This window comes from Dromiciops gliroides, chromosome 3 (assembly GCF_019393635.1).
Source record: "Dromiciops gliroides isolate mDroGli1 chromosome 3, mDroGli1.pri, whole genome shotgun sequence".
Classification (NCBI taxonomy): domain Eukaryota; kingdom Metazoa; phylum Chordata; class Mammalia; order Microbiotheria; family Microbiotheriidae; genus Dromiciops; species Dromiciops gliroides.
Window position 1 is genome coordinate 391,016,213 of NC_057863.1, and position 12,633 is coordinate 391,028,845.

General features: G+C 37.2%; 1 protein-coding gene across 1 annotated transcript in view; it reads right to left on the reverse strand.

Moving 5' to 3' along the window:
* Positions 1-12,633, reverse strand: part of CLASP1 (cytoplasmic linker associated protein 1) — a 336,648-nt gene that overhangs the window by 169,077 nt on the left and 154,938 nt on the right.

Genomic DNA, 12,633 nt, shown 5'->3' on the forward strand with positions numbered 1-12,633 from the left:
GTTTGTAGTTGATGCATATATAATTTCTTCTATATTAAAGAAAATGTTTAAAAAGTTTAAAAAAATTTTGGAGACGCACATATGCTATTTAGAAGTCTGTAAATTAGGGACTTTTGTATGTGTGTCCTTAAGTAGTCATGGAAGAATATTAAGCAAAAAGTATAAAAATGACACCAGAATATTATGTGGAAGTCTCATAGAGGGTAATTTTACTTTGTCAATTGCCAGCTACAAAGTATACAATGGAATTCTTTAATACTGTTGGTATTAGAGGACCCAAGTAACTCTACTTCATAAGCTAAATATGTCATATGTAAAGAATTTACCCCAAATTAGTGTTTTTCTCTTGTTTTTTGTTAAAAAGCCCTTTGTCTGAATCTCTCCTTTATTCCCATAATTCTTTACCTTGTAGAGTATTTGTTATCTCCCCAGTAGAATCTAAGTTCCTTAATGGCTGGGGTCTTGACAGTTTTTGTCCTTGTATCCCTAGAACACTGTCATAATCTCTTTTGACAGTTATGACCACTAACCTAAGGACCTAAATAGATACTACTCTATTTTGCAGGATTCAAGATCATACGTTAAAAGCAATGAGTTTTATATTTCCTAACACTATCTGGGGAAATCAGGAACCCTCAATTCCATGGCATGAAGGCATCAAAAGGAAAAGGGGCAGCATGGTCTGGTGGAGAAGATGCTGGATTTGGACTCAAGATGCCCCAGGATGGTATCCTGGGTCTCTCCACTCACCAGCGGTGTGACCTTGGGCAAGTCACTCAACTTCTCTGGTAATGGAAGTATCAGATAGCACCCCCACCCACACAGTTCAGTGTAGGGGTAGGGAAAGAAGGGAAAAAGAAAATAATAGAATTTTAGAGCTTGAAGCAAACTTGCATGACCAATGATTATGATCCCCTAATTTTAAAGATTAAAGGGAACTGAGGTTCAATCCAGAAAAGTTCAATATAGTTAAGTTCAATTTGACAGACATTAAATGAGTACAATAGGCAATCTCAGGGAGCACAAAGGAAACCAAATTCTTACACTCCAATGGATTTTTCCAAGGTCTCATGGCTTGTTAAAAGTCAGAACTAGGTCTAGAATCCAAGTCTAGCCGACATTTTGGTCAGCACTCTTTCAAATATATATACCACATTGCTAACATTTTAAGATCTCGGGGGTGGGGTTAACTGGGAGTGCATGAAAGAGAATAACGTACAGACATACTCTCTCTCCCCTTTCACTCCCCCACCCCCACTTTAATTCTATCAAGAAAGGAGAAGAAAATTTAGAAACAAACTCAATAGTAAAAACATCAGGACTATCAGAAGAAAATAGTCTATGCAAAAATAGTTCTTATGTACCAGATAGGAAACCAATGTGATTTCTTTTCTTTCCATTAGTGCCAAAGAAATCGTTTATTTCCTGATCCATGAAATCAAAATGGGATACCTTTCCCTACTAACCCACGTGACTGGATTCAATTATATGCATTCCTAAAGAAAAGCGAGTCAAAAAACATTAATCTAACAGGAAACTTAAAAAAAAATACTGGAATGGAAAACAACTTTCCTACATGTTCCTTACCTATGTGCCAGCCAAGACACCATTTCTTATAACTTAAAAAGGCCTGTTATCTAAGTATCTATGAGAATCCATCTGATTTGAGTCCTAACATGAAGGAACAAGAAAGAAAAAAAATTAAAAATAGAAGAAACCTTAAACTCAAAAAATGCCCTAGGAAGCAAGCAATTAATTTTTCAAAAGTGCTTGTGCACATGTGTGTGGACTCAGACATAAACATGCATATAGCATTAAAACTGGTACCTGATCACATGGAAAAAACCTCCCCCCTTCTCCTTTCTAATCACTATCAGGGACACATCATAGTCATGGTAGGTGGAACTGAAAGTGGAAAAGCGTCCGACTCACATACATTTATTTCACTGGAACTACAATGATGGGAAGTCTCCAATCATTTGGTCAGAAAAGTAGGGATATTTATCATGGAAGTCATTCTATGTATGAAGTTACCAATTACTTCTTCAATTTTACCATAATTACTAAGATAGCCCTACTTCTAAGAAGGCCCAACGAGAATCTTTTAAGTACAAGAGCCTATGGAAAGAAGCCCTCCAGCATAAAAGAGCTGCTCTTATTAAGAACAGCCCATCTCCTTAACAATCCATGTCAAAATCTACTGTGATATTTTTGGAAGAGGCAGCTACTTCGTTCTCTAAGGGCAGCAGCTTAACTATGCATTTTAAAATGAGCAGTATTGGGAGCACAGGTAGGTGGCACAGGCCCTTGATTCAGGAGGACCCGAGTTCAAATTCAACCTCAGGCACTTGACACTAGCTGAGTGACCCTGGGCAAGTCATTTCACAAAATTAGATGAATAAATAAATGAATGAATGAATAAAAATAAAGTATTCTATAAATGTAGTTTGCTATTAAACAAATGATTGATAGGATGCTATCAGAAAAACCTGGAAAGACCTGCATGAGCCGATACAGAGTGAAATGTACTGTATACAAAACAACAGCAATATTGTAAAATAATCTGCTGTGAAAGACTTGGTTATTTTCAACAATGCAATGACCCAAGACAACTCTGAAATACTTATGAAAAATGTAATCTATCTACAGAGAAAGAACTGATGGTATCTGAATACAGAATGAAGTACAGTTTTTTTGTTAGTTCCTTTATCTGAAATCTTATTTTTGTTTTCCTTCACAACCTTGGCTAATGTGGAAATGTTTTGCATGAGAGTTCTTGGGGGTGGGAGGGAGAGGGAAGAAGAGAATTTGGAACACAATGTTTTAAAAAATTGATGTCAAAATTTGTTTTCACATGTAATTTGGGAAAATAAAATTCTAAATAGATATTAAAATATTTTAAAAATATAAAGTATTATTCATCTTAAAATAAACCAAAAAAAGAAAAAGAAAAAAAAGAATTTCCTCTAAGTTTCCTCATCTGGGAGTTCCTGATACCAGTGAAATTTAGGTCTAGCCTTTATCTATATAAGGTCTAATAAGATCTAGTCATTATCTATAAAAATAAGCTCCTTTGATAAAGTTCATGAACTAATAAAATACTCATATAAACTAATCAACCATAATTATATTTTTATTTAACTCATGAATACATTTCCAAAAAATATGTATTTATTTTTGTAAATTGAAGTATTTAAATGCTCTAGCAAAGCTTGGATTTAAAAGAGATCCTACAAGAAATACTTTTTATATGAAAAAAGTCTTTCTATAATGCAATTTCACCCTCTCCCCAAATGCCATTTTCTGATACAGCTGAATCTTAGTAAACAAGGTTTCATTAAGTGAGGTAAAGTTATATAATAATTCCCATCTAAGACACAGAAAAATTAAGAGTCAGATAGTTTGCATAATTTGTAATGACATCAAAGTCAGGCAATATCTGAACTAAGATTAGAATCCAGAATTTTGATTCATTATCACCACAGAGTATATATTAAACACCCACACAGTTGCAGCTTCACACTGATTCACAAACCTATTTTTAAACCATTAAGTCGTATTGTGATATTGTGAATTTAAGATCATCTAAAACTGGTGATGGTTATCCCCAGCAATGACAGGTGCAATGTATTACTGCATAGGAAGATACTGGGATCTGGCTTCTCTGGAGTCTAAGGAAGATGCCGGTCGACCTGGAAAAGCAACAATGAATGCCCAGGGATTCTGTAGCTCACCACCCAATCAGTAATTACATTATGTTTACTTAATTCATATATGGAAATCTTTTATTTTCCTTTGAACCAGCAATTCAGAGACTTTCTCATTAGAGAATCTTTCCAATGCATCCAACAAGGAACCACACATAAGGAAGAATATCACATTTTGAGAGTTGGTAGAGGAATGGACAACCATAAAGTAATGGGAAAAGTAAAGTCTACTTGTTAAGCAACATTTTCTATATAACTGGTTAAAAGCTGCATCAGACTCTAAAATGAACATGTCGTTTGTCCTTTTTGATTCACACATGAATTGGATTTAAGTAAGACAGAGTTTCACAGTCGTCTGCCTCCCTCTCTCTTCCAGAGTCATCAAAGTCAGGTGACAAGACAAAAGTCAAGATGTCTGTCCCTTACCCAGGGTGCAGTGGATGACCTTGGTGTCTTTGATGCGTGACCAAGCTGTAAGTGTTTCACAGTGCCTGCTTTATTTGCCTTCTTGGCTGTTGGAACAAACTGTTTTCATCTGTCCATGTCTTCACATGTTTACTATTAAACACCACTCCCCCATCTCACAGATGGGTTTTGAGACCTGTTGGTTACCATAATAGCCCATTTGTAAAACTTAGGGCTTACAAGGGGCAGTTAGGTGGCACAGTGGATAGAGCACCGGCCCTGGATTCAGGAGTACCAAATATGGCCTCAGACACTTAACACTTACTAGCTGTGTGACCCTGGGCAAGTCACTTAAATTGACTTGCCTCACTTAAAAAAAAAACAACAACAAAAAACCTTAGGGCTTACACTAAATGAGCTATAAGATCTCTTTCAGCTCTAAACATTTTATCCTAAAGGCAATGGGAAACACTAACAGAATCACAAGATCAAATTTGTGTTTAAGGAAAATTACTTTGGTAGCAGCGTATGGAATAGACTGAGGCAGAGAGGCTATCTATGCAAATACAGTAAACACACAGGGTTTTTGTTTCTTTCAGGCAGCAAGATGGCACAATAGATGGAGCACTGGGATAATAAGGAAGACTCATCTTCATGAGGTCAAATATGGCCTGTTGGCCTCAGTTTCCTCATCTGTCAAAATAGCTGGAGAATGAAATGGCAAACCACAGTAGCATCTTTACCAAGAAAACTCTCAATGGGGTCATGGAGAGTCAGACACGACTGAATAATTTTCTTTCTTTGCTTCCAATTAAAATTTATGCATACATGGGTATCATTTTGATTTGTAAAAATGCATATACAAGTGTGTGCAGACACAGTGCTACCCCATGGGAACACAAACTGCCCTCCCCCAAAATTTACTGGGTTGGTGGGAAAGCTTTGTACACAATAATTTCTAATTTACCAGCAACCTTATCAACTCTAAAGTGACTTAGGATAATAGGATTTAAAGCTTGAAAGGCGTGGATCTTCAAGCTCATTTGGTTATGTCATTTACCCAAGCTGACAAAAGTAATAAGCAGTAGATGCAGGAAAACTGAGGGCCCTCCAGTTCCAAATTCAGTGTTCTTTCCACTACACTAAACTCAGTCTCATTTATTAATTCAGCCTCACCTAAGCATGTCTTGATCGCCCTCTCCTGAACATTGTTTCTTCTCAAGATTTTTGTGGTGCTGCTTTTCTCCAACTTCTACCTTTCTGGCCATTTGTTCTCAATCTCCTACACTGGATCTTCATCCAAAATGTGCTGCTTAGTCATGGGCTTCCCTTCAAGGCTCCAAACTGTGCCCTTTTTTCTCTCTCTCTCAAGATGGGTTCATCATCTCCCATAGATAACTACTTCATGACTCTATTTCCAGCCACAATTTCTATATTAGATTCTAATTTCACATCATAAATTTTAATGTCCCACCAACATTTCCCCTATCAAATGTAACATGTTCGAAACAGAACTCATGTGTTGTTCAATTATTTTTCTGTCGTGTGTGACTCTCCATGATGCTATTTGCGGTTTTCTTGGTAGACATAATGGAATGGTTTGCCATTTCCTTCCCGAGATCATTTTACTGATGAGGAAACTGAGGCAAACAGGGTTAACTGACTTATAGCTGCTATGTGTCTGAGGTTGCATTTGAACATGGGAAGGGCTTCCTAACTCCAACCTTGATACTCTATCCACTATACTCCCTAGCTGCCTCATATTTTCCCTCAAACCAACTCCTCTGAATTTCTCTTTCTTTAAAGATCATGACCATCCTTCCAGTTTGTCAGGTTCACAATTTCTGCATTATATACTTCATTCCTCACTTTCTTAAACCTCAAAAATTCCATCAGTTGTCAAATCTTGTTATTTCTACATCAACAATACCTCTAACGTGTGCCCTTCTCAGTACCACATAGTCACCACTACCATAATTCAAGATCTCATCACCCCTCAGACTAGACAGTGACAACGGAGTCCTAAAGCCTTCCCTTCCTGGGTCTCTCTCCTTGCTCAAATCTATCATCCACATGCTTGCCAAAAGTAATTTTACTTAAAAGTAAGTCTGGGGGCAGCTAGGTGGTGTAGTGGAGAGAACACCAGCCCTGGAGTCAGGACGACCTGAGTTCAAATCTGGCCTCAGACGCTTAACTCTTACTAGCTGTGTGACCCTGGCCAAGTCACTTAACCCCAATTGCCTCACCCCAAAAAAAAATTTTTTTTTTTCTTTAAAAGTCAGTCCAACCATGTCACTCCCCTACTCAAAAAATTCCCATGACTGGCTTTTTATTACTTCTATGAAAAAAATATGTACTATTTTATTTAGCTTGTAAAGCTCCCTTTCTTGTATTATTATTATACACTATTTCCCTTGCCCCACTATTGTTTTTTGCTGGGAAGGCATTCCTGCCATGATACCTCCTTGTAAAATCCCTTACTTCATTCTATAGTCATTTCAAGCACCACCTCCTACATGAACTCTTTCCTATTTACCAGTGCTCTCCCACCCTAGTTATTTACCCTGTATTTACTCTGTATAAACTTATATGTGTATATGTTGTGTACTCTAAAATAACATAAGGTCCTTGCAATCATGAACATTTATGTTTTCTATTTATGTATGTCGTACTTAACAGAGTTTATAGGCAATTAATATGTTTGTTGATCAAGTGATCTGAGATTGGACATGGAGTGCCATAAATCTTCAAATCAGTGTTTCCCTAACTCTTTAGAAACTGAAGAGAAATTTGACATTTAGTCTCTGATTTAACCTTTGGTATTTATAAAACAACAAGACACTCAGCTTTTTCTCCAAGTGAACCAAAATATGGGCATCATCTTAAAAGAGGCTTCTTCAAAATAGCATTAAAAGAGCAATCGGGGGCAGCTAGATGGCGCAGTGGATAAGCATTGGCCCTGGATTCAGGAGTACCTGAGTTCAAATCCGGCCTCAGACACTAAGTGTGTGACCCTGGGCAAGTCACTTAACCCCAATTGCCTCACCAAAATAATAAAAATTTTAAAAAAGAGCAATCGTTTACCTCAAACACATAGATATGGAAAGTCAACAGAAAACTACTGATTTTAATTTCACATTCCATAATATAAACAAAGATGTACAAAGGGGGAAGCTATTCCCTGAATGAAAGAGATACAGAAAAGTCATATAGTTCATAAAATATGGACTTCTTTTCGACATGAAAATGACAAAATGACCACTGGTTATTTCTAATGCAAGATGTTGCTTTCATTCTCAGTTATATAGTTTGATATCCCTAATTATAAACCAGTTATACTAGACTCTTAATTGAACTAAAAATAAGATGAACAAAAGTAGGCACGTATATGTGGTTATATTGCTTGGAAGACATGATTTGACCCACTTTAGATCTAAAATTTGTATTTAACAAGCCACTTTATAATTTAATCTCCCTCTATATTATCTAGAAACTACTTTCTTCTATTTTCATCTTTAGTTGGTCAATATTCACCCAACACACAAGAATAAAAACTCATTAATATAGAGCTTTACGCTTCAAACGGCATATTAGATCCTAACAACAATCTGTACATTTTACAGATGATGAAATTTAGATTTGAAGAGACTACAATACTATCATAGCAGTTGCCTGGGCAATGGAGATTTTCTATTGCAAGCTCCATTGCAAAATTGTGCCAAGGGCCGTTAGCAAAAATCAAACCTTTCACTGCCATGCTGCTCAATATGAAAAGTAAAAAAATCATACCTCCTACCATTTCTCTTCCTCTTTTGAAAGTTCAGAGAATACAAGAAAACATGTCTGGTAAAAAGAGCTTTGAAATACTGGGATGAAAGGTACTGCATAAACAACAAAGTATTATTAACTCTACCTTAGCAAAGCACGTTTTCTTTTGAAGTTTTGTCCTTAAGTTTATAAGGTATCTAAGAGGGCATTATTCTGCTTTAAGAGGATTGGAAGGGATATTCAAAACATGTTTGGCTAGGCCAATCCAAATGAATGGTAACAGTCTGATTGGGTGAGGAAGTGGGGTGAATCAAGCTTGAAGTGTGTATCTTTCCCATTGCACTCAGTGTGCTGACTCTTCAAATCTTTTAGACCTTTCAAACACAGAGAAAAGTCCTAAAAATAACCTAAGTGTTTCTCATGTTTGGGGGTCTAAGGAAGCAGAAAGACATAGTTAAGCACTTCTATTTCCATTTGTTTCCTATCTCATCAAAAGGTTTTAAATTAATTTGAAAATGAAACAAGGCATCTATCAGCTAGATATAATCATGCCACTCGTCCTTTTTAGCTACCAGATGTTAAATCTACTTTATTAACTGAATGGATAACTAGAACTATTTTTGACACTTAATATTAAGATAGGGTTCCTTATAAAAAGTCTATCTTTTCCTGAAATCACAAATAAGGACAAAATCTTGCTTCATTCTCAGGAATGGCACATATCTGTAAGCCCACTCATACTAGGAAAGCTAATTCCAAACAGGAGCACATTCAATCCTGGGACCAGCAATACAGTGTTATATGGACACACCTACCTAATAGGGGCCCTAAGATGCTTTTACCCCGTCTCTTGGTCTGATCTCCAGATCCCACCTGTTTCTTCATACTTATCTTGAACCCTTAACCCCCATCTATGCTTGTATACCTGAACTCTGCTCTTACCTGTGCTTTCTTGTCCAATTTGGCTCTAAAGATATTGATTCTCAATTCAAATTATTTGCTTGTGCTTTCCTTCTCAAATGGACCACTGAATGTTAAACTCTCATCATCCAAACTGCCTACCCCCATCTGTAAAAAATGACCACACACCTCTACCACGTACACCCCATGACTGCTGGCAAACACTAAACTCCGACCTCTGGTAAACTTTACCTATTCAGGTTCTAAAGCTTGTTGCTGTCTACCAATTTGTTCACATATTCTGACTGCAACTTTCACCTTAGAACAAATAAGAACTACATGTTCCTTCTACACTAACTGGCCTCTGGGCAACAATCTATGCATTGGTCTAGTCATTCTTCAGTCCTTCCTTGATTCATGGTCATCCCAGCCCCTCTTATCCTGCCCTGGTACTGGGAACAAGGGAGTGAAAAGGTAGGAGAGAAAAGGGGTGTAAGAGGAGAGAAAGAGGTTAAGTGGGGTCTTGTGGAATAAGAGGGGATGAGAAAAGAAGGAACTCTATCCTCCTATCTGAATTTTTTCCATTAATGCTAATGAGAAGACACTGTTCCATGTCTAAGTATGAATACCTCACAATGCACATTTCATATGCATGCACCCATAACACATCAAACTTCAAAAAATGCTGTCCATAACATCTATAAAGTATGATCATATTTAAGGGGAGCTGGGCTGGTGAGGTCACTGAACTTCCAATAATAATCTCCCAACAATGGAGTTCAAAGTCAAACTGCCTTTTCCTGTCATAGTGCTGGGAGATTTAGGTACTGAGCCACTAACTGTCAAAAAAGTGCAACTGAGAACTAAGAAACACATGGAATTTTAAATTCCCAAATGAAAGAAAGTGATAAGTTCTGACATGTCAAAAATGTTTGTAATTTTACAAAAGAGGTTGAGAAAGCTCTGCCAAAGAGAAATGACACTGATGTCAATCAGGTAAGATGTCTGGGAGCAGCTGACAAGAGCCAGACCCTCTCAGTGCACCTCTAAAACGGAATTCATTACATGTGCCATCTCTGACACACGCAGTTATCTACTCCTAACCTAGTGATCCTCAGTTTATAAAATGGAACAACAAAGTATGGCATTTCCATTCTGCAAAAGAGAATGCTATCCAAACTGGGGAGGACTGGAATTTTTTTCAAATTTTTCCTTTCCCCTCTTGGTCAAAAGGAAGAGTCACAAAAATTCAGACATATTAACATAAAAGTGGATATTCACAACATGGGACACTTAGTATTCACAAAAACACTTTAATATGGAAGTCAACAATACTCTTCAATTTCTATAAATCTAAAACAGAGTTCCACAGAAACTACAGAAAATTTCCCATATAGATCTAAAATTAAAAGTGTAATTTGCCTGTAAATGCAAAAGAAAATTGGGGGTGAGAGGGATGGGATGGGGGAAGGACAGGAAGGTGCTAAGAAAAATTACCAGCATTATGATGTTAAAAAGGTGGAATAAATGTTCCTACAGAAATGTTGAAGAGACTTAGAGCCTATATTCTGGAATGCCAGTTACAAAAACAATTCAAACTCTACCCTGAAGAAAAAAAGAGCAAACAGCCAGGAAATACAATGTTTCATATAATGAGTATTTTATCTACTTCATGTTCAAAGTGCTGACTTCCACAAAGTATTACTGGCATTTATGTCTGCTTTTTTCCTGTAAGACATTCTGGGACACATCTCTAGTTCAAGATGTTCCAGCCAGTTCAATATATCCATCCTTAAGAGCACAAATATCTCCAATTATTCTAATGGCTTCAGAAATCACCAAGAGTTATTGAAGCAAGAAATTACAGCAATTAAAAGGAAGTATATTTGAATTTTATCAACTCATTAAAAAGGAAACTAGGTAGTGAAAGAATTAGAGGGATAAGATTAAGAAAATAAGAGGGAAAAAGTTAAAAACAAGTCATACTTGAGAAGGGTAGAAAACATAAAAAGGCTGTGAAGAAAAAAAGCATCCAAGGATACCTGTTCCTTTGAGACATTGTCAAGTGCTAACAAATCAAGCTTAGGGAGACCTGATGAATGTCTTCTTTAGATAGAGATTCCAAGCTCATAGCCTCTGAGTCTCAGGTGAAAACTATTCTAAATGTTGTTCCACAGGATAATTAACCATCTCTAATAAAGACTTCCAGGTGGAGCTGAAAACCAAGGAGGGGGGAATTATGTGGGCAGGGGCCTATACAGGTCCAGCTGGCAATATGCCCAAGCTGAGGATGTTATTAATCATCAGTCCCTCACTTTTAATAGTGGCAAACATGATGAAATTTGAAAAAAATAAGAAAAGAAATAAATGGGTATTTGGTAGTATGAAAGCCATAGTCAAAAAAGTGATATAATGTAAAAGATGCATGTAAATACAAATGTAAAAGAACAATCATCAATCAAATCCATTTATTAGGGTCCTGTTTAAGCTTCAGTTTTCAAGGATAATCACTTTTTGTATAAAGAGGTTCTGCTCTTGTGAAAACATTCACAGATGAATTTCCACAAACGAAGAGAGACAACAAGCAAGAATCTGCTAAAAGCAGTTTACATTAAAACTGGAGGAGGGAAGAGGGGGGGGGCGCAGAAGAGGTTCTGAGGTGTTTATTTGATTGAAAACTAAGTTTGAGAGTCTGAACCAACAGTGTGACATGGCTTCTGAGGCAGGAATTGCAATATTAGGCTTTAATAATACACAGCTATGGGGGCGGCTAGGTGGCGCAGTGGATAAAGCACCAGCCCTGGATTCAGGAGTACCTGAGTTCAAATCCGGCCTCAGACACTTGACACTTACTAGCTGTGTGACCCTGGGCAAGTCACTTAACCCCCATTGCCCCGCAAAAAAAAAAATAATACACAGCTATATATTATAGTATTGTATACTTGTGAAACACAAGCTACAGTTTAATTGTGTTTCATTCCAAATCTCACATTTTAAGAGAACCACTGAGAAACTAAAGCACAGGATGGGGCCGGCAATCATGATAGTAAAGATCCTAGAAACCCTGTCATTGAGCAACGTCTAGTGCCTATCTTCTTAAACTGTGGGGTCACAAAAATTTGGCAACAGTAAAAAGGTTATACAGATCATTAAATGATTTCTTACCACTTAAAATATAGAGAAGTTGAAGCGCATACGTGATGAGAGAAAAGACCATATCTGGACTCTTCTCAGAGTCTTAAAGACAGAGAGGGAGTTTAGTTTCAAGCTCCACAACTTTGTTGCCCAAACCTCCTAGCAGGGGGCCACCCAGCACACAAAGCTCTGAGAAGCCAAGCAAGACCCCTTGGACTTAGGCCAGAGCAGGGCTTGGAAAGTGGCCTGCATTTTATGGGAACCAAGCTAAGCTGGGAGTTCACCTTGAAGTGCCCTAAGTGATTCCCACATGACACTGGTGTTCAAAACCCAACTTAAGTTTTGTTTCTTGACAAGTTATGGATGTTTATGTATGTTAACACAACATTGTTCTAGTGAAGAATGGGAACTCCTGCCCAGAAAAAGGTTATGGCCTACTGTTGAAACCTGATTAGTTGACTGGAGCAATCTGACTGGTCGTTACAGTTACCATATATGGGAGGTTGGTAAAATACGCTGTGATTGGTTGTTTCTATCTATCAATGGACACAGACAACACTTAATTTACAACATAAAATAAGCTCTATAATTAAACATAAAGAGTGACACCATAAACAAATTAGAGGAATAAGGAAGAAAATACCTGTCAAATTTATGGATAGGGGAAGACCCAACAAGAGCCAGAAAGGAACACAGGCTGTAAATATACAATTCAGAT